This window comes from Bos mutus, chromosome 1, assembly GCF_027580195.1.
Source record: "Bos mutus isolate GX-2022 chromosome 1, NWIPB_WYAK_1.1, whole genome shotgun sequence".
NCBI classification, from domain to species: Eukaryota; Metazoa; Chordata; class Mammalia; order Artiodactyla; family Bovidae; genus Bos; species Bos mutus.
The window spans coordinates 125,673,375-125,698,649 of NC_091617.1; the positions used below are offsets into that span (position 1 = coordinate 125,673,375).

At 39.3% G+C, this 25,275-nt stretch overlaps 1 protein-coding gene across 14 annotated transcripts in view; it reads left to right on the top strand.

Annotated features, from left to right (window-relative positions):
* Nucleotides 1-25,275, top strand: part of TFDP2 (transcription factor Dp-2) — a 200,152-nt gene that overhangs the window by 23,266 nt on the left and 151,611 nt on the right. For 2 of the 14 annotated variants that reach the window (XM_070375051.1, XM_070375121.1), the window contains exon 2: nt 10,240-10,330. The exons of the other annotated variants lie outside the window; for them this stretch is intronic. The gene's annotated coding sequence lies outside the window, so the exon portion shown is untranslated. The remainder of the gene's footprint in view (nt 1-10,239; nt 10,331-25,275) is intronic. 14 annotated transcript variants of the gene reach the window in all.

Consider the following 25,275-nt stretch of genomic DNA (forward strand, 5'->3'; position numbering starts at 1 on the left):
CAGTAAGGCATCAATGAGGTAATACCGCCATCTTCTGGCTTCTGAAAACCCATGTTCCTTGTAATTTTATCCTGGAGTCCCACATGTTGCTGCATTGCATCATGTGTCAGATTTGGTGAATTTGGTCTTGTTTAGTTCTGTACCTTATTGTAGAAAAAGACTTTTCATTACGTAGAATTTGATTGCAATAATTATAGTTTTTCAAGTTCCTTAAGTAAGGATTCTGTCTACAATACTACAAAAACCATATCCTGATGCAGTGTACCTCAGATGATTATTTCTACTTATTTGAAAATACAAGTATTATTTCTCTATGGAAGAAAATACAGAATTAAAAGTTAAGTTGGTGTTATGTAGATACTTTGTGTTAATGATAAAAATATAGAATGTATAAAAGATGTAACTAGCTCATCTTATTATTTGATCAAAGAAAAGAAAAAGGTGTTTTTCCCACTCTGTTGTATATCCAGACAGTTAGTTCCTTTCCTTGGAGGTAGTCTTCTTTCTATTTATAGATACTGGTGTCAATATTTTTCATCTTGTATATTACAACATAATTTTGCATTTCTCTTATAAGAGAGGTTAAGTGTGTATATAGATATATACACACACACACATATATATATATGTAATTTTTATTGGAGTATAGTGGTTTTATACTGTTGTGTTAGTTTCTGCTACACAGCAAACTGAATCATTTATATATATATATGTAGATCTACTCTTTTTTTAGATTCTGTTCCCGTATACCTCATTACAGAGTATTGAGTAGAATTCCCTGTGCTATATGATAGGTTTTTATCAGTTATCTATTTTATATATAGAATATATTTTTTCAATGTTTAAAATCTATTTGTTTTCTGTCATGTATCCTTTGCCCATTTTCTTTAGGCTCTTGTTCTATTTATTTATAGGAGTTTTCATAGGCTAGAAAGTAGTTCTTTTTCTGCAATGTGAATTGCAGATTCTTTTTTCCAGTTTATTTTCTTAGATGTTTCTTTATTGTGTTTTCTTTAAATGTAAAAAAGTAGTTATATTAGTTTTGTTCCCTTGATGACTCCTGGTTTGAGTTCATATTTTAAAGAATTTTTCTACATAGACATTAAAAAATCTAACTTCCTTTTTTTTTTTTTTCCAATACCAAAACATTGCATTGGATTTTTTGATGCATCTGAAATTTATTTTGAATGAAGTACAAATTATGGCTCTAGTTAATTTTTTTCAGTTGATTACTCAATTGTCACATATCCCATTGCTATTTATTGAATAATCTACCTGAACCATTTATACTTTACTAATTTGAAGTATCAACTTTAATATATATTAAGTTTCTTTGTAGATTTAGATCTATACTTGCACTTGTTTTTCTGGTCCATTGACCTATGTGCTTTTTCATTTACAGTGTATATTTTAATTATTGCAGTTTTATAATTGGTTTAATAATTAGATGGGACTCATCCTTAACTCTTTATTTCCAGAATTTGTGTTGTTGTTTTGCTTATTTTTCCATATTTTTTTTTTTTGCTTATCCCATACTTTATTTTCTGTCCATTAAAGAATTATTTTTTTATTATGGTGTGTGTTAGTCATTTAGTCGTGTCCGACTCTTTGCAACCGCATGGACTGTAGTCCGCTAGGCTCCTCTGTCCATGGGATTCTCCAGGCAAGAATACTGGAGTGGGTTGCCATTTCCGTCTCCATATATTATGGTTAAGTACGCATTAAATTTACGACTTTAACTCTTTTTTAGGACCGCCAACATCCATATCATAACTCATTTCATCTTGTAAAACTGAAACTCCATATGCATTAAACAGTAATCCCCCATTCCCATCTCCTGTACCTTAGCACCCAGCAAACACCATTCTATTTTCTGACTCTCATTTTGCCTACTCTTAGTACTTCATAAAAGTAGAATCATTGAGTATTTGTCTTTTTTGTGATTGGCTTATTTTGCTTAGCATAATGTCCTCAGGATTCATTCATGGTGTCGCATGAATGAATTACCTTAATGATTCCCTTCCTTTTTAAGACTGAATAATCTTCCATTGTCTGTATACGTGTACCATGTTTTGTTGACTTATTCTTTTGATGGTCACGATTGCTTCCATGTTTTAGCTATTGCGAATGATGCTACTGTGAACATGAATGTACAGATACCTCTTTGAGACTCTGCTTTCAGTCCTTTAGGGTGTGATTCCAGAAGTGGAATGGCTGATGTATAATAATTCTGTTTTTAATTTTTGATTTTTGGGGGAACTGCCATACTATTTTAAATAGCAGCTCTACTGCTTTACATTTTGCCAACAGAGTGCAAGGATTCCACTTTCTCACCATCCTCAGCACACTTACTGTTCTCTGTTTTTGTTTTTTTTTGATAGTAGCCATTTGGGTGTGAGTTGGTAGCTCACTGTAGTTTTGGTTTTTAGTATCCTATGATTATTAATGTTGAGCAGCTTTTCATGGGCTTGTTGTTCAGTCACTCAGTCATGTTCAGCTGAGACCCCATGGACTGCAGCACGCCAGGCTTCTCTATTCTTCACCATCTCCTGGAGCTCGCTCAAACTCGGCGTCCATTGAGTGGGTGATTCCATCCAACCATCTCATCCTCTGTCATCTCCTTCTCATGCCTTCAGTCTTTTCCGGCACCAAGGTCTTTTTCAGTGAGTTGGCTCTTCGCATCAGATGGCCAAAGTACTGGAACGTCAGCTTCAGCATTAGTCCTTACAATGAATATTCAGGGTTCATTTCCTTTAGGATTGACAGGTTTGATCTCCTTGCTGTCCAAGGGGCTCTCAAGAGTGTTCTCCAACACCACAGTTCAAAAGCATCATTTCTTTAGCACTCAGCCTTCTTTATGGTACAACTCTTAAATGTGCTTATAGGCCACTCATATATCTTCTTTGGAGTAATATCCAGTCAGATCCTTTGCTCGTTTTCGAATTGTGTTATATGTTTTATTGTCATTGAGTTTTAGTTCTCTATGTATTTTGGGTTTTAATCCCTATCAAATTTGTGATTTGCAGATCCATCCTCCGCCCCAGCTTCTGTGGGGTGCTCTTTTACTCTGTGCATAGAGTCTTTTGATGCTCAAAGTTTTTTAATGTTCATGATTTGTTTTTTATTTTGTTGTCTATACCTCTGGTGTCATATACAAGAAATCATTGCCACAAATATTTTACAACTTTTGCCCTGTGTTTTAAAAGTTTTACAGTTTTAGGTCTTACATTCCAAATTAATTTTTAAATCATTCAATCTAATTAGAAAATAAGATATTGTTAACTTTATTGTGATTTATTGTATCTGTTGGTTAATTTGGGAGAAGTTAGTTTGTTATGAATGGGAAAGACTAGAGATCACTTCAAGAAAATTAGAAATACTAAGGGAACATTTCACACAAAAATGAGCACAATAAAGGACAGAAATGATATGTACCTAACAGAACCAGAAAATATTAAGAAGAGGTGGCAAGAATACACAGAAGAATTATACAAAAAAGATTTTCACAACCCAGATAACCACGATGGTGTGATCACTCATCTAGAGCCAGACATCCTGGAATGTGAACTCAAGTGGGCCTTAGAAAGCATCACTATGAACAAAGCTAGTGGAGATGATGGAATTCCAGCTCAGCTATTCAAATCCTGGAAGATGACGCTGTGAAAGTTCTGCATTCAATATGCCCGCAAATCTGGAAAATTCAGCAGTGGCCACAGGACTGGAAAAGGTCAGTTTTCCAATCCCAAAGAAAGGCAATGCCAAAGAAGGCTCAAACTACCGCACAGTGGCACTCATCTCACTCATCATTTTGAGCAAAGTAATGCTCAAAATTCTCCAAGCCAGGCTTCAACAGTATGTGAACTGTGAACTTCCAGATGTTCAAGCTGGATTTAGAAAAGGCAGAGGAACCAGAGATCAAATTGCCAACTTCCACTGGATCATGGAAAAAGCAAGAGAGTTCCAGAAAAAATCTACCTTTGCTTTATTGACTATGCCAAAGCCTTTGACTGTATGGATCACAACAAACTGTGGAAAATTCTGAAAGAGATGGGAGTACCAGACCACCTGACCTACCTCCTGAGAAATCTATGTAGAGGTCAAGAAGCAACAGTTAGAACTGGCCACGGAACAACAGACTGGTTCTAAATCAGGAAAGGAACACGTCAAGGCTGTATATTGTCATTATATTGAATAAGCTTATTAAACTTATATGCAGAGTACATCATACAAAATGCTGGGATGGATGAAGAACAAGCTGGAATCAAGCTTGCCTGGAGAAATTGTCAATATCATCAGATATGCAGATAACACCACCATTAGAACAGAAAGCAAAGAAGAACTAAAGAGCCTCTTGATGAAAGTGAAAGAGGAGAGTGAAGAAGCCAGCTTAAAACTCAACATTCAGAAGATGAAGATCATGGCATCCGGTCCCATCACTTCATGGCAAATAGATGAGGAAACAATGGAAACAGTGAGAGACTTTATATTTTTTTTGGCTCCAAAATCACTGCAGTTGGTGACTGCAGCCATGAAATTAAAAGACACTTGCAAAAAAAAAAAAAAAAAGACACTTGCTCCTTGGAAGAAAAGCTATAACCAACCTAGACAGCATTTTAAAAAGCAGAGACACTACTTGACCAACAAAGGCCCGTCTGGTCCAAGCTATTGTTTTTCCAGTCATCATGTATGGATATGAGAGTTGGATTATAGAGAAAGCTGAGCACCAAAGAATTGATGATTTTGAACTCTGGTGTTGGAGAAGACTCTTGAGAGTCCCTTGGACTGCAAGGAGATCCAACCTGTCAATCCTAAAGGAGATCAGTCCTGAATATTCATTGGAAGGACCGATGGTGAAGCCAAGACTCCAATACTTTGTCCACCTGATGCGAAGAACTGACTCATTGGAAAAGACCCTGATGCTGGGAAAGATTGAAGGTGGGAAGAGAAAGGGACGACGGGATGAGGTGGTTGGATGGTATCACTGACGTGATGGGCATGAGTTTAAGTAGGCTCTGGGAATGTCTGATGGGTAGGGTTCACAAAGAGTTGGACACAACTGAGCAACTGGACTGAATTTGTTATGATTTTGCATTTTTTTATGTAAGAACTTCAATTTAAGTTTGAATTTGGCAATAAGGAGTTCATGATCTGAGCCACAGTCAGCTCCTGGTCTTGTTTTTGCTGACTGTTTAGAGCTTCTCCATCTTTGGCTGCAAAGAATATAATCAATCTGATTTCAGTGTTGACCATCTGGTGATGTCCATGTGTAGTCTTCTCTTGTGTTGTTGGAAGAGGGTGTTTGCTATGACCAGTGCATTCTTTTGGCAAAACTCTATTAGCCTTTGCCGTGCTTCATTCCATATTCCAAGGCCAAATTTGCCTATTACTCCAGGTGTTTCTTGACTTCCTACTTTTGCATTCCAGTCCCCTATAATGAAAAGGACATCTTTTCTGGGTGTTAGTTCTAAAAGGTCTTGTAGGTCTTCATTCTGTGTGGATCACAATAAATTGGAAAATTCTGAAAGAGATGGGAATACCAGACCACCCGACCTGCTTCTTGAGAAATCTATATGCAGGTCAGGAAGCAACAGTTAGAACTGGACACGGAAAAACAGACTGGTTCCAAATAGGAAAAGGAGTATGTCAAGGCTGTATATTGTCACCCTGCTTATTTAACTTCTATGCAGAGTACATCATGAGAAACACTGGGCTGGAAGAAGCACAAGCTGGAATCAAGATTGCCGGGAGAAATCTCAATCACCTCAGATATGCAGATGACACTACCTTTATGGCAGAAAGTGAAGAGGAACTAAAAAGCCTCTTGATGAAAGTGAAGAGTGAAAAAGTTGGCTTAAAGCTCACCATTCAGAAAAGGAAGATCATGGCATCTAGTCCCATCACTTCATGGGAAATAGATGTGGAAACAGTGTCAGACTTTACTTTTTGGGGCTCCTAAATCACTGCAGATGGCGATTGCAGCCATGAAATTAAAAGACGCTTACTCCTTAGAAGGAAAGTTATGACCAACCTAGATAGCATATTGAAAAGCAGAGATATTACTTTGCCAACAAAGGTCCGTCTAGTGAAGGCTATGGTTTTTCCAGTAGTTGTGTATGGATGTGAGAGTTGGACTGTGAAGAAAGCTGAGCACCGAAGAACTGATGCTTTTGAACTGTGGTGTTGGAGAAGACTCTTGAGAGTCCCTTGGACTGAAAGGAGATTCAACCAGTCCATTCTAAAGGAGATTAGTCCTGGGTGTTCTTTGGAAGGACTGATGCTTGAAACTGAAACTCCAATACTTTGGCCACCTCATGCAAAGAGTTGACTCATTGAAAAGACTCTGATTCTGGGAGGGATTCAGAGCAGGAGGAGAAGGGACGACAGAGGATGAGATGGCTGGATGGCATCACCAACTCGATGGACAGGAGTTTGGGTGAACTCTAGGAGTTGGTGATGAACAGGGAGGTCTGGCATGCTGCAATTCATGGGGTCGCAAAGAGTCGGACACGACTGAGCAACTGAACTCAACTGATGTAAGAACTTGGCATTTTTTTCCTTTTTTAAAATCCCTATATTTTCCTTGTTGAGTCCCCCCTCCCCCTTTTTTTTACTTGCTACTGTAAATGCAGAAATTTTCACCATTAATTCTTCTAACTAGTTGTTATCAGAAGGCATATATTTTATGCATAAGAAAGCTGTTAATTTCTGAGCATGAATTTTACCATCTGCCATATCACTTGTTTGAAAGAGCTTTTCAGTTGATTCTCTTGGGGCTTCTCTGTAAACAGTCAGATCATCTGTAACTAATGATAACTTTATCTCTTCAGTCACTGTATATACATCTTTTATTCTTCTTTGTGATTGTATTGGCTGATATCTACAGTACAGTATTAAATAATAGGGGTGAGTGGTAATAATAAACATTCTTCCTTCTTATTCTTTAAACAGACTGTTTCTTTAATGATACCTGATGAAAAATATATCCATAAGTGCTGAAAGGGCATGTGATAAAATTCTATATGCATTCTCATAAAATATAATCTTCTCAAGTATTATCATTTCTCTACTATTCAGTGTTGATAATGAGAGTTTAACAAAACTGTATAATGAATGCATCTTAAATCTTATCATATCCTTTAAAAGTATAGTTTACTATTTGCTTTAAAGGCATTAATAGTTAAAATTGAAAATAATTATTAATAATAATTAAAATGTGTTCTTATTGATAGAACTTATTTGTAAGAGTATTTCCCAGTTGCTCTTTAGATGGGAAACCTTTTGACCACTTAATTTTTTTCTGTGGTAACTTGTCAGCTTAGATTTTCTGACTCTTCTGGAGATAGTTTTTGGTAACTCATTTTGTCCAGGTCCTCAGTTTATCTGCTCCCAGGCTAACAAGGCGCTCTTATGTTTTTTTCAGTTTCCTCTGACTTGATGTTAATTTTCCCTGTTTATCTTTTCCTATGCCATGTATTTGTGTAAATACTGTGTATTTGATTATTGTTTTAAAAGACTTAAATGTTTGCTTTACCTGAGTTTTTTTCTTTTTTTTGGTTTTCACATATTTATTGGGGGCCATCGGGGAGGGGGCTGTACCTGAGGTATTTAAATAGTATGTGGAATAATATAATGAACCCCCTTTATATCCTGCAATTCTGCTTATACAGTCTGACATGTAGCTGAAACCTTCGTTCCTAAGCTTAAATGCTTTCCATCTTCTGCACAGAGAAGAGAAATTTGGTGTTGTGTGTGTTAATTTCTGTGTGCATCTTACATTTGTATTCTTTTAAGCACTATGCATTTTTTGGCATGGAAAATTAGAGATACCAAGGGAACATTTTATGCAAAGATGCGCTCAATAAATGATAGGGATCTAATAGAAGCAGAAGATATTAAGAAGAGGTGGCAAGAATACACAGAAGAACTGTACAAAAAAGATCTTCACAACCCAGAAAATCACAATCATGTGATCACTCACCTAGAGCCAGACGTCCCGGAATGTGAAGTCAAGTAGGCCTTAGGAAGCATCAATATGAACAAAGCTAGTGGAGGTGATGGAATTCCAGTTGGGCTCTTTCAAATCCTAAAAGATGATGCTGTGAAAGTGCTGCACTCAATATGCCAGCAAATTTGGAAAACTCAGCAGTGGCCACAGGACTGCAAAAGGTCAGTTTTCATTCCAATCCCAAAGAAAGGCAATGCCAAAGAATGCTCAAACTACTGCACAATTGCACTCATCTCACACGCTAGTAAAGTAATGCTCAAAATTCTCCAAGCCAGACTTCAGCAGTATGTGAACCGTGAACTTCCAGATGTTCAAGCTGGTTTAGAAAAGGCAGAGGAACCAGAGATCAAATTGCCAACATCCGCTGGATCATTGAAAAAGCAGGAGAGTTCCAGAAAACATACACTTCTGCTTTATTGACTATGCCAAAGCCTTTGACTGTGTGGATCACAATAAACTGTGGGAAATTCTGAAAGAGATGGGAATACCAGACCACCTAACCTGCCTCTTGAGAAATCTGTATGCAGGTCAGGAAGCAACAGTTAGAACTGGACATGGAACAACAGACTGGTTCCAAACAGGAAAAGGAGTACGTCAAGGCTGTATATTGTCACCGTGCTTATTTAATGTATATGCAGAGTACATCATTAGAAATGCTGGGCTGGAGGAAGCACAGGCTGGAATCAAGATTGCCAGGAGAAATATCAATAACGTCAGATATGCAGATGACACCACCCTTATGTCAAAAAGTGAAGAAGAACTAAAGAGCCTCTTGATGGTGGTGAAAGAGGAGAGTGAAAAAGTTGACTTAAAGCTCAACATTAGGAAAACTAAAATCATGTCATCTGGTCCCATCACTTCATGGCAGAAAGATGGGGAAACAGTGTCAGACTTTATTTTTCTGGGCTCCAAAGTCACTCCAGATGGTGATTGCAGCCATGAAATTAAAAGATGCTTACTCTTTGGAAAGAAAGCTATGCCCAACCTAGACAGCATATTGAAAAGCAGAGACATTACTTTGTTAACAAAGGTCCGTCTAGTCAAGGCTATGGTTTTTCCAGTGGTCATGTCTGGATGTGAAAGTTGGACTATAAAGAAGGCTGAGAGCTGAAGAATTGATGCTTTTGAACTGTGGTGTTGGAGAAGACTCTTGAATGTCCCTTGGAGTGCAAGGAGATCCAACCAGTCCATCCTAAAGGAAACCAGTCCTGAGTATTCACTGGAATGGAGAAGGCAATAGCAACACACTCCAGTACTCTTGCCTGGAAAATCCCATGGATGGAGGAGCCTGGTAGGCTGCAGTCCACGGATCAGAAAGAGTCAGACATGACTGAGCAACTTCACTTTCACTTTTCACTTTCCTACATTGGAGAAGGAAATGGCAACCCACTCCAGTGTTCTTGCCTTGAGAGTCCCGGGGATGGGGAAGCCTGATGGGCTGCCATCTATGGGGTCGCACAGGGTCGGACATGACTGAAGTGACTTAGCAGCATTCATTGGAAGGACTGATGCTGAAGCTGAATCTCCAAAACTTTGGCCACCGGATGCGAAGAGCTGACTCATTTGAAAAGACCGTAATGCTGGGAAAGATTGAGGGCAGGAGGAAAGGGGACGACAGAGGATGAGATGGTTGGATGGCATCACCGACTCAATGGACATGAGTTTGGGTGAACTCCGGGAGTTGATTATGGACAGGGAGGCCTAGCGTACTGTGGTTCATGGGGTTGCAAAGAGCTGCACACGACTGAGCAACTGGACTAACTAACTTATGTAAATATAATCATATTGCATATATACTTTTTAACCTGTTGCTACATTTGCAAGGTTTATCCTCATTGTGGCCTGTAATGGATTTTTATTGCCATATGTTGTTGTGGATGTTACAGTACTCTCTGATAGACCTTCTCTTCCCCACCGAGCTACATGTTTTCCACTTACACAGGCTGGTTGCTTACAGCTGCATTCCTTTCTGGGAATTGCCATTGGCCAAGGTTACACTCTGTCTAAGAGGCATCCTCTGAGAGCTAACTGAGTGAGGCAGGGATATAGTTTCCAAGCAAACTCGCCTCCGTTAGGGACAACTCTGGACAACTCCTTTAGGGACAACTCTGGACAACTCCTTTAGGGACAGTCTGAGCTCTGGAGCTCCATGAGCATTCCCTGAGGCTCTCCTTGCACCCTCATTGGGCCAGTTTCTCCCCATTCTCACCTCAGCTTCCTTCACTTACTTCCAGGTGTTTCTCCTAAGAGCTCTTCCCAGGAAACTTCCTGCATGCTGGTCATTGGGCCTCCTCTCTTGTTTTCAAAGGAATGAGTTTAAGACAGGTTGGTATTTTCTTTCAGATGGATAGCGAATTGTGTAAGTAGCCCTTCATTAAGTTAACTGTGTAGAGTGTACATGCAGTATATTCTGTGCCTCGTAATGCTGTGTGCTGTTTGTCAGGGCTTTGTGTATTATGTTGTATTTACTGTCTTTCTCTATTTATATGTTATCTTTGTTTTTTAAGCACTTCTTTTGATACCTGGGAACATTTGTATCTTTGTTTATTTATTTAAAAAATTAATTTTTTTAATTGAACAATAATTGCTTTACAGAATTTTGTTTTCTGTCAAACCTAAACATGAATCAGCTGTAGATATATATATATATATATCCCCTCCCTTTTAAACCTCCGTCCCCATCCCACCACTCTAGGTTGATACAGAGCCCTTGTTAGAGTTTCCTGAGCCATACAGCAAATTCCTGTTGGCTATCTATTTTACATATGGTAATATAAGTTTCCATGTTACTCTTTGTGTACATCTCACCCTCTCCTCACCTCTCCCCATGTCCATAAGTCTATTCTCTTTGTTTCTCCATTGCTGCCCTGTAAATAAATTTTTCAGTATCATTTTTCTAGATTCTGTATATATGCGTTAGAATATAATATTTCTTTTTCTGACTAACTTCACTCAGTATAATAGGTTCTAGGTTCATCCATCTCATTAGAACGGACTCAAATGCTTTCCTTTTTATGGCAGTTCAGTTCAGTTCAGATCAGTTTCTCAGTCGTGTCTGACTCTTTGGGACCCCACGGATTGCAGCATGCCAGGCTTCCCTGTCCATCACCAACTCCTGGAGCTTTCTCAAACTCATGTCCATTCAGTCGGTGATGCCATCCAGCCATCTCATCCTCTGTCGTCCCATCTTCTCTCGCCTTCAATCTTTCCCAGCATCTGGGTATTTTCCAATAAGTCAGTTCTTCGCATCAGGTGGCCAAAATATTGAAGTTTCAGCTTCAGTATCAGTCCTTCCAGTGAATATTCAGGACTGATTGCCTTTAGGATGTACTGGTTGGATCTCCTTGCAGTCCAAGGGACTCTCAAGAGTCTTCTCCAACACCACAGTTCAAAACCATCAATTCCTTGGTGCTCAGCTTTCTTTATAGTCCAACTCTCACATTCATACATGACTACTGGAAAAACTAGCTTTGACTAGACAGACCTTTGTTGGCAAAGTTATGTCTGTGCTTTTTAATATGCTGTCTGGGTTGGTCATAACTTGTCTTTCAAGAAGCAAACATCTTTTAATTTCATGGCTCAGTAATATTCCATTGTGCATATGTACCAAAGTTCTTTATCCATTCATCTGTCAACAGACATTTAGTTTACTTCCATGTTCTAGCTATTATAAATAGTGCTGTAGTGAACAGTGGGATGCCTGTGTTTTTTTCAATTTTGATTTCCTCAGGTATATGCCTAGGAGTGGGATTGCTAGGTAAGGAGCAGCGGCTGCGCTTTGCTGGAGCAGCTGTGAAGAGATACCCCACCTCCAAGGTAAGAGAAACCCAAATAAGACGGTAGATGTTGCAAGAGGGCATCAGAGGGCAGACACACTGAAACCATAATCACAGAAAACTAGTCAATCTAATCACACTAGGACCACAGCCTTGTCCAACTCAGTGAAACAAAGCCATGCCCATGGGGCCACCAAAGACGGGTGGGTCATGGTGGAGAGGGCTGACAGAATGTGGTCCAATGAAGAAGGGAATGGCAAACCACTTCGGTATTCTTGCCTTGAGAACCCCATGAACAGTATGAAAAGGCAAAATGATAGGATACTGAAAGAGGAACTCCCCAGGTCAGTAGGGGCCCAGTATGCTCCTGGAGATCAGTGGAGAAATAACTCAAGAATGAATGAAGGGATGGAGCCAAAGCAAAAACAATACCCAGTTGTGGATGTGACTGGTGATAGAAGCAAGGCCCGATGCTGTAAAGAGTAATATTGCATAGGAACCTGGAATGTCAGGTCCATGAATCAAGGCAAATTAGAAGTGGTCAAACAGGAGATGGCAAGAGTGAACGTCGACATTCTAGGAATCAGCAAACTAAAATGGACTGAAATGGGTGAATTTAACTCAGATGACCATTATATCTACTACTGCGGGCAGGAATCCCTTAGAAGAAATGAAGTAGCCATCAGTAGTCAACAAAAGAGTCTGAAATGCAGTACTTGGATGCAATCTCAAAAACGTCAGAATGATCTCTCTTCGTTTCTCAGGCAAACCATTCAATATCACAGTAATCCAAATCTATACCCCAACCAGTAACGCTGAAGAAGCTGAAGTGGAACGGTTCTATGAAGACCTCCAAGACCTTTTAGAACTAACACCCAAAAAAGATGTCCTTTTCATTATACGGGACTGGAATGCAAAAGTAGGAAGTCAAGAAACACCTGGAGTAACAGGCAAATTTGGCCTTGGAATACGGAATGAAGCAGGGCAAAGACTAACAGAGTTTTGACAAGAAAATGCACTGATCATAGCAAACACCCTCTTCCAACAACACCAGAGAAGACTCTACACATGGACATCACCAGATGGTCAACACCAAAATCAGATTGATTCTATTCTTTGCAGCCAAAGATGGAGAAGCTCTATATAGTCAACAAAAACAAGACCAGGAGCTGACTGTGGCTCAGATCATGAACTCCTTATTGCCAAATTCAGACTGAAATTGAAGAAAGTAGGGAAAATCACTAGACCATTCAGGTATGACTTAAATCAAATCCCTTACGATTATACAGTGGAAGTGAGAAATAGATTTCAGGGACTAGATCTGATAGATAGAGTGCCTGATGAACTATGGTCGGAGGTTCGTGACATTGTACAGGAGACAGGGATCAAGACCATCCTCATGGAAAAGAAATGCAAAAAAGCAAAGTGGCTGTCTGAGGAGGCCTTACAAATAGCTGTGAAAAGAAGAGAAGTGAAAAGCAAAGGAGAGAAAAGGAAAGATATAAGCATCTGAATGCAGAGTTCCAAAGAACAGCAAGAAGAGATAAGAAAGCCTTCCTCAGCTATCAATGCAAAGAAATAGAGGAAAACAACAGAATGGAAAGACTAGAGATCTCTTCAAGAAAATTAGAGATACCAAGAGAACAATTCATGTGAAGATGGGCTCAATAAAGGACAGAAATGGTATGGACCTAACAGAAGCAGAAGATATTAAGAAGAGGTGGCAAGAATACACAGAAGAACTATACAAAAAAGATCTTTATGACCAAGATAATCACGATGGTGTGATCACTGACCTAGAGCCAGACATCCTGTAATGTGAAGTCAGGTGGGCCTTAGAAAGCATCACTATGAACAAAGCTCGTGGAGGTAATGGAATTCCAGTTGGGCTCTTTCAAATCCTGAAAGATGATGCTGTGAAAGTGCTGCACTCAGTATGCCAGCAAATTTGGAAAACTCAGCAGTGGCCACAGGACTGGAAAAGGTCAGTTTTCATTCCAATCCCAAAGAACGGCAATGCCAAAGAATGCTCAAACTACCGCACAATTGCACTCATCTCACACGCTAGTAAAATAATGCTCAAAATTCTCCAAGCCAGGCTTTAGCAGTATGTGAACCATGGACTTCCAGATGTTCAAGCTGGTTTTAGAAAAGGCAGAGGAACCAGAGATCAAATTGCCAATATCCGCTGGATCATCAGAAAAGCAAGGGAGTTCCAGAAAAACATGTATGTCTGCTTTATTGACTATGCCAAAGCCTTTGACTGTGTGGATCACAATAAACTGTGGAAAATTCTGAAAGAGATGGGAATACCAGACCACCTGACCTACCTCTTGAGAAACCTATATGCAGGTCAATTAGAACTGGACATGGAACAACAGACTGGTTCCAAATAGGAAAAGGAGTGCGTCAAGGCAGTATATTGTCACCCTGCTTATTTAACTTCCATGCAGAGTACATCATGAGAAACGCTGGACTGGAAGAAGCACAAGCTGGAATCAAGATTGCTGGGTGAAATATCAATAACTTCAGATATGCAGATGACACCACCCTTATGGCAGAAAATGAAGAGGAACTAAAAAGCCTCTTGATGAAAGTGAAAGTGGAGAATGAAAAAGTTAGCTTAAAGCTCAACATTCAGAAAATGAAGATCATGTCATCCCGTCCCATCACTTTATGGGAAATAGATGTGGAAACAGCAGAAACAGTGTCAGACTTTATTTTTCTGGGCTCCAAAATCACTGCAGATGGTGACTGCAGCCATGAAATTAAAAGACGCTTACTCCTTGGAAGGAAAGTTATGACCAACCTAGACAGCATATTCAAAAGCAGAGACATTATTTTGCCAACTAAGGTCCGTCTAGTCAAGGCTATGGTTTTTCCTGTGGTCATGTATGGATGTGAGAGTTGGGCTGTGAAGAAGGCTGAGTGCCAAAGAATTGATGCTTTTGAACTGTGGTTTTGCAGAAGACTCTTGAGAGTCCCTTGGACTGCAAGGAGATCCAACCAGTCCATTCTGAAGGAGATCAGCCCTGGGATTTCTGTGGAAGGAATGATGCTAAAGCTACAACTCCAGTACTTTGGCCACCTCATGTGAAGAGTTGACTCATTGGAAAAGACTCTGATGCTGGGAGGGATTGGGGGCAGGCGGAGAAGGGGATGACAGAGGAAGAGATGGCTGGATGGCATCACTGGCTGGGTGGCATCACTGACTCAATGGATATGAGTCTAAGTGAACTCCGAGAGTTGATGATGGACAGAGAGGCCTGGTGTGCTGCGATTCACGGGGTTGCAAAGAGTCGGACACGACTGAGTGAGTGAACTGAACTGAACTCAACTGATGGTGGTTTTATTCCTAGTTTTTTAAGGAATCTCTATACCATCTTCCATAGTTGCTCTATCAATTTACATCCCCTCCGACAGGGCAAGAGGATTCCCTTTTCTCCACACCCTCTCCAGCATTTATTATTTGTAGACTTTTTGATGATGGCCATTCTGACCGGTGTGAAGTGATAGCTCATTGTAGTTTTGATTTGCATTTCTGTAATAACGAGCTCTGTTCAGCAAGCATCTTTTCATGTGTTTGTTAGCCATCTGTATGTCTTCTTTGGAGAAATGTCTGTTTAGTTCTTTTTCCCACTTTTTGATTGGGTTGTTTGTTTTTCTGGTATTGAGTTGTATGAGCTGCTTGTATATTTTGGAAGTTAATCCTTGGTCAGTTGTTTCGTTTGCTGTCCTTTTCTCCCATTCTGAGGGTTGTCTGTTCACCTTGGTTATAGTTTCCTTTGCCGTGCAAAAGCTTTTAAGTTTAATCAGTTCCCACTTGTTTACTTCTGTTTTTATTTCCTTTACTGTAGAAGGTTCTTACTTTGATTTATGTCATCAAGTGTTCTGCCTATGTTTTCCTCTAAGAATTTTGTAGTTTCTGGTCTTACATTTAGGTGTTTAAGCCATTTTGAGTTTATCTTTGTGTATGGTGTTAGGAAGTGTTCTAATTTGATTCTTTTGCATGTAGCTGTCCAGTTGTCCCAGCACCATTTATTGAAGAGGCTGTCTTTGCCCTATTGTATATTCTTGCCTCCTTTGTCAAAAATAAGGCACCCATAGGTGCATAGGTTTATTTCTGGGCTTTCTATCTTGTTCTATTGGTCTATATTTCTGTTTTTATACCAGTATCATGCCATCTTGATGACTCTAGCTTTGTAGTGTAATCTGGGCAGGAAGGTTGATTCCTCCAGCTCCATTCTTCTTTCTCAAGACTACTTTGGCTATTCAGGGTCTTCTGTGTTTCCATGTGAATTGTGAAGTGTTTTGTTTCACAACTGACAATTTCAAAATTGACAAACCTTTAGCCAGACTTATCAAGTGAAAAAGAGAGAAGAATCAAATCAACAAAATTAGAAATGAAAAAGGAGAGATTATAGCAGATAATGCAGAAATACAAAGGATCATAAGAGACTATTATGAACAACTATATGGCAATAAAATGGATAACCTGGAAGAAATGGACAGATTCTTAGAAACGTTCAGCCTTCCAAGACTCAACCAGGAAGAAATAGAAATTATGAACAACCCAATTACAAGCACTGAAATTGAAGCTGTGATTAAAAAATCTCCCAAAAAACAAAAGCCCAGGACCAGATGGCTTCACAGGAGAATTCTGTCAGACATTTAGAAAAGAGCTAATGCCTATCCTTCTAAAACTCTTAGAAAATTGCAGAGGTAGGAACACTTCCAAACTCATTCTACAAGGCCACCATCTCCCTGATACCAAAACTAGACAAAGACAACGCACAAAAAAGAAAACTGCAGGCCAATATAATATCCCTGATGAACACAGATGAAAAAATCTTTAACAAAATTTTAGCAAACAGAATTCAGAATGAGCAAAAATCTCATACACCATGATCAAGTTGGATTTATTGCAGGCATGGAAGGATTCTTTGATATATGCAAATCAGTCAATGTGATAAACCATATTCACAAATTTAAAGATACAAAGCATATGATAATCTCAATAGATGAAGAAAAAGACTTTGGAAAAATTCAGCACCCATTTATGATTAAAACTCTTCAAAAAATGGGAATAGAAGGAACCTACCTCAACATAGTGAGGGCCATATATGATTAGCCTACAGCAAGTATTATTCTCAGTGGTGAAAAACTGAAAGCATTCCTTCCTCCTAAGATCAGGAACAAGATAAGGGTGTCCATTTTCACCACCATTGTTCAACATAGTTCTAGAAGTCCTAGCTACAGCAATCAGAGAAGAAAAAGAAAGAAAAGGAATCCAGATCGGAAAAGAAGTAAAGCTCTCACTGTTTGCAGAGACATGATACTGTACATAGAAAACCCTAAACATAGTATCAAAAAGTTGCTAGAGCTAATCAGTGAATTTAGCAAAGTTTCAGGATACAAAATCAATACACAGAAATCATTTGAATTTGTGTATACTAACAATGAAAAATCAGAAATTAAGCAATCAGTCCCATTCACCATTGCAACAAAAAGAATTAAATATCTCGGAATAAACTTACCTAAGGAGACAAAAGAACTGTACACAGAAACTACAAGACACTTATGAAAGAAATTAAAGATGACATAAACAGATGGAGAGATATCCCAATAGGAATAATCAGTGTTGTGAAAATGACTATACTGCCAAACACAAGCTACAGATTCAATGCGATCCCTATCAAACTACCAATGTATCTTTATTTTAATGGCATCATTTATGTTAGTAATTTTTATAGTGCCCTTAATCTTTTCTCTTACTTTACTTTTCAGCCAGTTTTAAATGGTATCATTTGACTCTTACTATTAACTATATAACAGTCAATGATCTTATTACAGAGGATGAGATGGCTGGATGGCATCACTGACTCAATGGACATGAGTTTGAGTGAACTCCAGGGGTTGGTGATAGACAGGGAGGCCTGGAGTGCTGTGATTCATGGGGTCACAAAGAGTCAAACATGACTGAGCGACTGAACTGAACTGAACTGATCTTATTCTACTTTCCTACTTTTCTCTCCTCTTACCTGCCAGTGTTTTTAAGAATTTTTTGCTCTCTGCACAGCTGGAGGGATCTCACTTCTTTGACTAGCAACTCAGTCCACATCAGTGAAATCCTGAATCCTAACCACTAGGCCACGAGGGAACTCTCTCCTTCCAGTTTCTAGTTGCATTCTTTTGTCTTTGGCAGAAAAGATAATGTTTGACTTCAATCTTATTTTAGTTTTACCTCTACAATTGAATATCTAGCATGTTCGCTGTTTGTCTTGCAAAAGTTACCCAGGCATGTTTTCGAAAGATGTAGCTCATTCTCCAACAGTTTGTTCAGAAGGGGTGCACATTGATAGTATTTCCATTCAAACTATTTTTTTTCTAGTTATATTGGAGTTTTACCAAGAGAACGCACTGTAGCAGACACCCTCTTCCAACAACACAAGAGAAGACTCTACACATGGACATCACCAGATGGTCAATACCGCAGTCAGATTGATTATATTCTTTGGAGCCAAAGATGGAGAAGCTCTATACAGTCAGCAAAAACAAGACTGGGAGCTGATCTTGGCTCAGATCCTGAACTCCTTATTGCCAAATTCAGACTTAAATTGAAGAAAGTAGGAGAAACCACTAGACCATTCAGGTATGACTTAAATCAAATCCCTTATGATTATACAGTGGAAGTGAGAAATAGATTTCAGGGCCTAGATCTGATAGACAGAGTGCCTGATGAACTATGGACAGAGGTTTGTGACATTGTACAGGAGAGAGTAATCAAGACCATCCCTAAGAAAAAGAAAGGCAGAAAAGCAAAATGGCTGTCTGAGGGGGCCTGACAAATAGCTGTGAAAGGAAGAGAAGCAAAAAGCAAAGGAGTAAAGGAAAGATATACCCATTTGAATGCAGAGTTCCAAAGAATAGCAAAGAGAGATAAGAAAGCCTTCCTCAGTGATCAGTGCAAAGAAATAGAGGAAAACAACAGAATGCGAAAGACTAGAGATCTCTTCAGTAAAATCAGAGATACCAAGGGAACATTTCATGCAAAGATGGGCTCAATAAAGGACAGAAATGGTATGGACCTAGCAGAAGGAGAAGATATTAAGAAGAGGTGGCAAGGATACACAGAAGAACTGTATAAAAAAAGATCTTCACGACCCAGATAATCACGATGGTGTGATTACTTACCTAGAGCCAGACATCCTGGAATGTGAAGTCAAGTGGGCGTTAGAAAGCATCACTACGAACAAAGCTAGTGGAGGTGATGGAATTCCAGTTGAGCTATTCCAAATCCTGAAAGATGATGCTGTGAAAGTGCTGCACTCAATATGCCAGCAAATTTGGAAAACTCAGCAGTGGCCACAGGACTGGAAAAGGTCAGTTTTCATTCCAATTCCAAAGGAAGGAAATGTCAGAGAATGTTAAATCTGCTACACAGCGGCACTCATCTCACACGCTAGCAAAGTAATGCTCAAAATTCTCGAAGCCAGGCTTCAACAGTACGTGAACTGTGAACTTCCAGATGTTCAAGCTGGATTTAGAAAAGGCAGAGGAACCAGAGATCAAATTGCTAACATCTGCTGGATCATAAAAAAAGCAAGAGAGTTCCAGAAAAAAAATCTACCTTTGCTTTATTGACTATGCCAAGGCCTTTGACTTTGTGGATCACAACAAACTGTGGAAAATTCTGAAAGAGATGGGAGTACCAGACCACATGACCTGCCTCCTGAGAAATCTGTATGCAGGTCAAGAAACAACAGTTAGGACTGGACATGAAACAACAGACTGGTTCCAAATCAGGAAAGGAGTATGTCAAGGCCGTATATTGTCACCCTGCTTATTTAACTTATATGCAGAGTACATCATGCGAAATGCTGGGCTGGATGAAGAACAAACTGGAATCAAGATTGCCGGGAGAAATGTCAATAATGTCAGATATGCAGATGACACCACCCTTATAGCAGAAAACAAAGAAGAACTAAAGAGCCTCTTGATGAAAGGGAAAGAGGAGAGTGAAAAAACCAGCTTAAAACTCAGCATTCAGAAAACTAAGATCATGGCATCCGGTCCCATCACTTCGTGGCAAATAGATGGGGAAACAGTGAGAGACTTTATTTTTTTTGGCTCCAAAATCACTGCAGGTGATGACTGAAGCCATGAAGTTAAAAGACACTTGCTCCTTGGAAGGAAAGTTATGACCAACCTAGATAGCATATTAAAAAACAGAGACACTACTTTGCCAACAAAGGTCCATCTCGTCAAGGCTATGGTTTTTCTAGTCGTCATGTATGGATATGAGAGTTGGACTATAATGAAAGATGAGCACCGCAGAATTGATGCTTTTGAAATGTGTTGTTGGAGAAGACTCTTTAGAGTCTCTTGGACTGCAAGGAGATCCAAGCAGTACATCCTAAAGGATATCAGTCCTGGGTGTTCATTGGAAGGACTGATGTTGAAGCTGAAACTGCAATACTTTGGCCACCTGATATGAAGAGCTGACTCATTTGAAAAGACCCTGATGCTGGGAAAGATTGAAGGCAGGAGGAGAAGGGAATGACAGAGGATGCGATGATTGGATGGCGTCACCAACTCAATGGAGATGAGTGTGAGTAGACTCCGGGAGTTGGTGATTGACCGGGAAGCCTGGCGTGCTGTGGTCCATGGGGTCACGAAAAGTTGGACACGGCTGAGCGACTGAACGTTCATGATCCGAATTGACGTATAACATTGTGTGAGTGTAATGGTGCACAATATACAAGTTTATGTTGCAAAATGACAACCACATATCAGTTTATCAGTTCATAGAAGTAAAAGCATGTAATTCTTGTGATGAGGACTTTAAGATGTACTCTTTTAAGCAGATTTCAGATACGCAAAGAGTGTTAAGTGTAGTCACCATGCGGTACATTATATCCCTGAACTTATTTGTCTTATAACTAGAAGTTTGTGCCTTTGACCACCTTCATCCAATTTCCCCTTCCCACTGTCCTCCAGCAGCCATTAATCTGCTCTCTTTTTCTATGAGTCCAGTTTTTTTTTAAGATTCGAGACCTAAGTGAGATCGTACAGTATATGTCTTTCTCTTTGATTTATTTTGCTTAGGAGAATACTCTGACAGTGCATCTGTGTTATTGCAAATGACGGGAGTTCTTTCTTTTTTATGGTTGAATGATATTCCATTGTGTCTGTGCCAGATTTTATTTCTCCGTTCATCCCTCAGTGTCCCCTTAGTTTGTTTCCACGTCTTGGTTGTTATAAATAATGCTGCAGTGAACATGGGGGTGCAGATATCTCTTCGAGAGAGTTATTTTGCTACCTTCAGACACATACCCAGAAGTGGAATTGCTGATCATATGGTAGTTCTATTTTTAATTTTTTTGAGGAACCTTCATGCCGTTTTCCATAGGGACTGCACCAATTTACATTCCCATCAACAGTACATGAGGGTTCTTTTTTCTCTACATCCTTGCCAACACTTAGATAGTAGGTTGTTGTAACAGGTGTGAGGTGATAACCTCGTTTTGGTTTTGATTTGCATTTCCTTGATGTCTGGTATTGTTGAGCAACTTTTTGTATACCTCTTGATCGTTTGTGTGTCTTCTTTGCCTGTTTTTTAATCTGGTTACTTTTTTTTTTTTTTTTTTTTTTGCTATTGTATGAGTTCTTTTTTTTAATTTGGTTCTGTGCAGTCTTAGTTGCGGCAGTCGGGGTCTTCGTTGCATCATGAGGATCTCGTTGCAACACACACTTTCTAGTTGTGACACCTGGGTTTAGTTGCTCTGAGGCATGTGGGAATCTTAATTCCCTGACCAGGGATCGAACCTGTGCCCTGTGCGTTGCAAGGCAGATTCTTAACCAGTGGACCACCGGGAAAGTCCCTGAATTGTGTGTGTTCTTTATATATTTTAGACATTAATTTACCAGATAAATGATTTGTAAAATGATGATTTCCTTTGCTTTGTAAAGTTTTTAGTCTGGTATAGTCACACTTGTTTATTTTTGCTTTTGTTGCCTTTGCTTTTGGCATCAGGTCGAAAAAAATTATTGCCAAGACCAGTATCAAGGAGCTTATCCCCAAAGTTGTTTTTTGATGTCCCTGGAACTTGGAGTCCTTGGTTCACATTTTATTCTCTTTACATTTCTTGAAAATACTGTTTTCTTGCTTTATATATTGTCTTTGAGTCGTTTGGTATGGTCTACTTCCCTTGCCTTTGTAGATTATTTATCTTTTTGTCTGAATGCACTAGAGTGTTTTGTTTTTTTCTTTTTTCCTTTAAACAGTATTACAAGGATATGTGTTATAGTTGCTCGTTCTGGGTCAGTTTTCCTAAGTATCTGGTAGGCCTTTCAAACATGTAGATTCGGGTCTTTTATTTCTGGGAAGTTTTCTTGTTTCATGGCTTTAGTGCTGATTCATTGCTTTGAGTTTCTTCGTCAGGGACACCAGTGATGTTCTGTCACTTTTGCCTGCCGTCTCGTCAGCCAGTTTCTCTCTGATTATTTTGTTTCTTAATTTCATTTTTATTCTCTTTATTGTTTTTCTCCTTACCTTCAACATCCTTTATTAGTTTTCATTAAAATCTGTTCCCCTCCGTGTGCCATATAATTTAGCTTTCATTTTTCAATGATTTTATGAGATGATTTTTCCTGCAGTTTACTACAGTCAACTGCATTTAATATCTTTGCCATTTTTTATTCCAGTTTTATTGAGATGTAATTAACATACACTGCTATATAAGTTTAAGGTACACAGCAAAATGGTTTGACTTACATACATCACGAAATGATTACCACAGTAAGTTTAGTCTTATATAGTCATCCATCATCTCATATAGATACAATGTTAAGGAAATATAAAAAAGATTTTTTAAAGTACTTTTCCTTGTGATGAGAAGTCTTAGGATTTACTCTCTTGACAACTTGCATATATAATATACAGCAGTGTTAATGATATTTACCATGAACTTCATTACATCCCTATCTTTGGTTTTGTCTATTTTGATACTTTTTTTTTTATTATTTCTGACTTAGGGGCTTTCTTTTTAACATCTGTAAAATCTTTTTTGATCAATAACCTCAGATATGCAGATGTCACCACCCTTATGGCAGAAAGCAAAGAACTAAAGAGCCTCTTGAAGAAAGGGAAAGAGGAGAGTGAAAAAAGCTGGCTTAAAACTCAGCATTCAGAAAATGAAGATCATGGCATCCAGTCCCATCACTTCATGGCAAATAGATGGGGAAACAATGAAGACAGTTACAGACTTTATTTTTGGGAGCTCTGAAATCACTGCAGATGGTGACTGCAGGCATGAAATTAAAAGACGCTTGCTCCTTGAAAGAAAAGCTATGGCCAACCTAGACAGCATATTAAAAAGCAGGCACATTACTTTGCCGACCAAGGTCCGTCTAGTCAAAGGTATGGTTTTCTAGTAGTCACATATGGATGTGAGAGTTGGACTATAAAGAAAGCTGAGCACAAAAGAATTGATGATATGAAGTGTGGTGTTGAAGAAGACTGTTGAGAGTCTCTTAGACAGCAAGGAGATTCAACCAGTCCATCCTAAAGGAAATCAGTCCTGAATATTTACTGGAAGGACTGATGCTGAAGCTGGAACTCCAATACTTTGGCCACCTGATGCAAAGAATTGACTCCTTGGAAAAGTCCCTGATGCTGGGAAAAATTGAAGGCAGGAGGAGAAGGGGGGACGACAGAGGATGAGATGGTTGAATGGCATCACTGACTCGATGGATGTGAGTTTGAGCAAGCTCTGGGAGTTGGTAACAGACAGGAAAGCCTGGCGTGCTGCACTCCATGGGTTTGCAAAGAGTTGGCCACGACTGAGCGACTGAACTGAACTGAACTGAATTCAAAAGTAGATGGATGTTACAGTTTTTTCCAACTTCATAGTTGATTTGTAGGGAGAAAACCATTGACACGAAAGCTTTCGTTTGTGTTTTGCTGACTTCTAGCACTTGGTGTGTAGTGGTGTCTGCGCTTTGTGGATAGAGTTCCTTGTTTGAGAGTTCTGTCACTCTTCCCTTTCCTTCTCAGTATCTTTTAGGAACTTGTGCTGTTGATCAGGAAGAAGGGTAGAGAAAGGCTTGGTATGTGTTTCCATTTCTTTTCTGCAGGGTCCTTAATTTCCTGCCTGTTACTCCCGTCTTCCCACTCATTTCCTTGTCTCCAAGAGATACCATCTCTTCTTTTGCATCTGTATACCTAATACTCCTCCAGAAGCGGTTTCTCAGAGGGTACCGCAGTTGATCCAGAAGTTTCTAGATACTTCCACATCACTAGGGCTATGAACTATCAAGTCCTAACTTGTGTTCACTATGTTTGCTTTTACTGTTTTACTCTTCCTTGGGGTCATTTTGTTTGTGCTTCCTCTAAGTCGCCTGGTCGAGTGTGCTGTTTTTCATGGATTCTTTTTCACCTCCTCTTACTCACTCTCTGCATCCACAGGCTTGCAGAAGGTAGGCAGTTGGATTTCTTATGGAATTTATTCCTTTTTTCCCTCTACTTATAGGTAATTTGAATATTTTTGTGATCTCTGTCTTCTGGTAATGTTAAGGTTGAGGCATGGGTTCTGTTGTGGTTTTATTTATTCTCCTTGTTTATTTTATATCTTTGTGGGAAGTTGAGGGAGAGATTTCTACTCTGAGAGAGCGATGGCTTATTCTGTTGTTGTGCAGACTTGAAACAGTCCCTATTTTCATATGGTTGTATATCTGAAAAACCCAGAAGAGTCAACTGAAAAACTACTACAGACAGAAAGAGAATTCAGGGACTTCCCTCGTGGTCCGGTGGTTAATGCAGGGGATCTGCAGGGTTCCTCTGTGCTCCCAGTGCAGGGGGTTGGGGTCAGGGAACTAGATCCCACATAGTGCAACTAAGCTGGGTGCAGCCAACAAAAAACAAAATTTTTTTTTTTTTTTTTAGAGAAAATTCAGTTATATCATGCTATATAAAATTAATCAAAAGAAATCCATATGTACAAAAAGCTTGGATGATACGGAGAGCCAGAATAAAAATCAGATTAAAAAATCCCTAAAACCAACCAAACAAAAATTCTAGGAATGACTACACCGGTAAACGCGTAAAACCTATTAGTTTTTTAGGGCTGCCATAAAAAAGTGCCTCACACTGGGTGGCTTATAGCAACAGGAATTGATTCTCTCACTGTTCTGCACACTAGATGTCGAGGTGGTAGCGGGACCACCCTCCCTCTGATACCAAAGGAAGGCGCCTTCCTTGCCTTTTTCAGCTTCTGGTCTCCCGGGCATTTCTAACTGTGACAGCATGCATCCAGTCTTTACCTCTCTCTTCATCTGGCCAACTTCCTGTTGTGTCTTTTATCTTTTCTCTTTTAAGAACAAGAGTCATATTGGGTTAGGGCTCACCCTAATGCCAGTAGGTTGAGGAACTAAGATCATGCCATGTCATGGCCAAAAGATAAAGTAAAATGGGATTGGTAAACATTTAGGAAA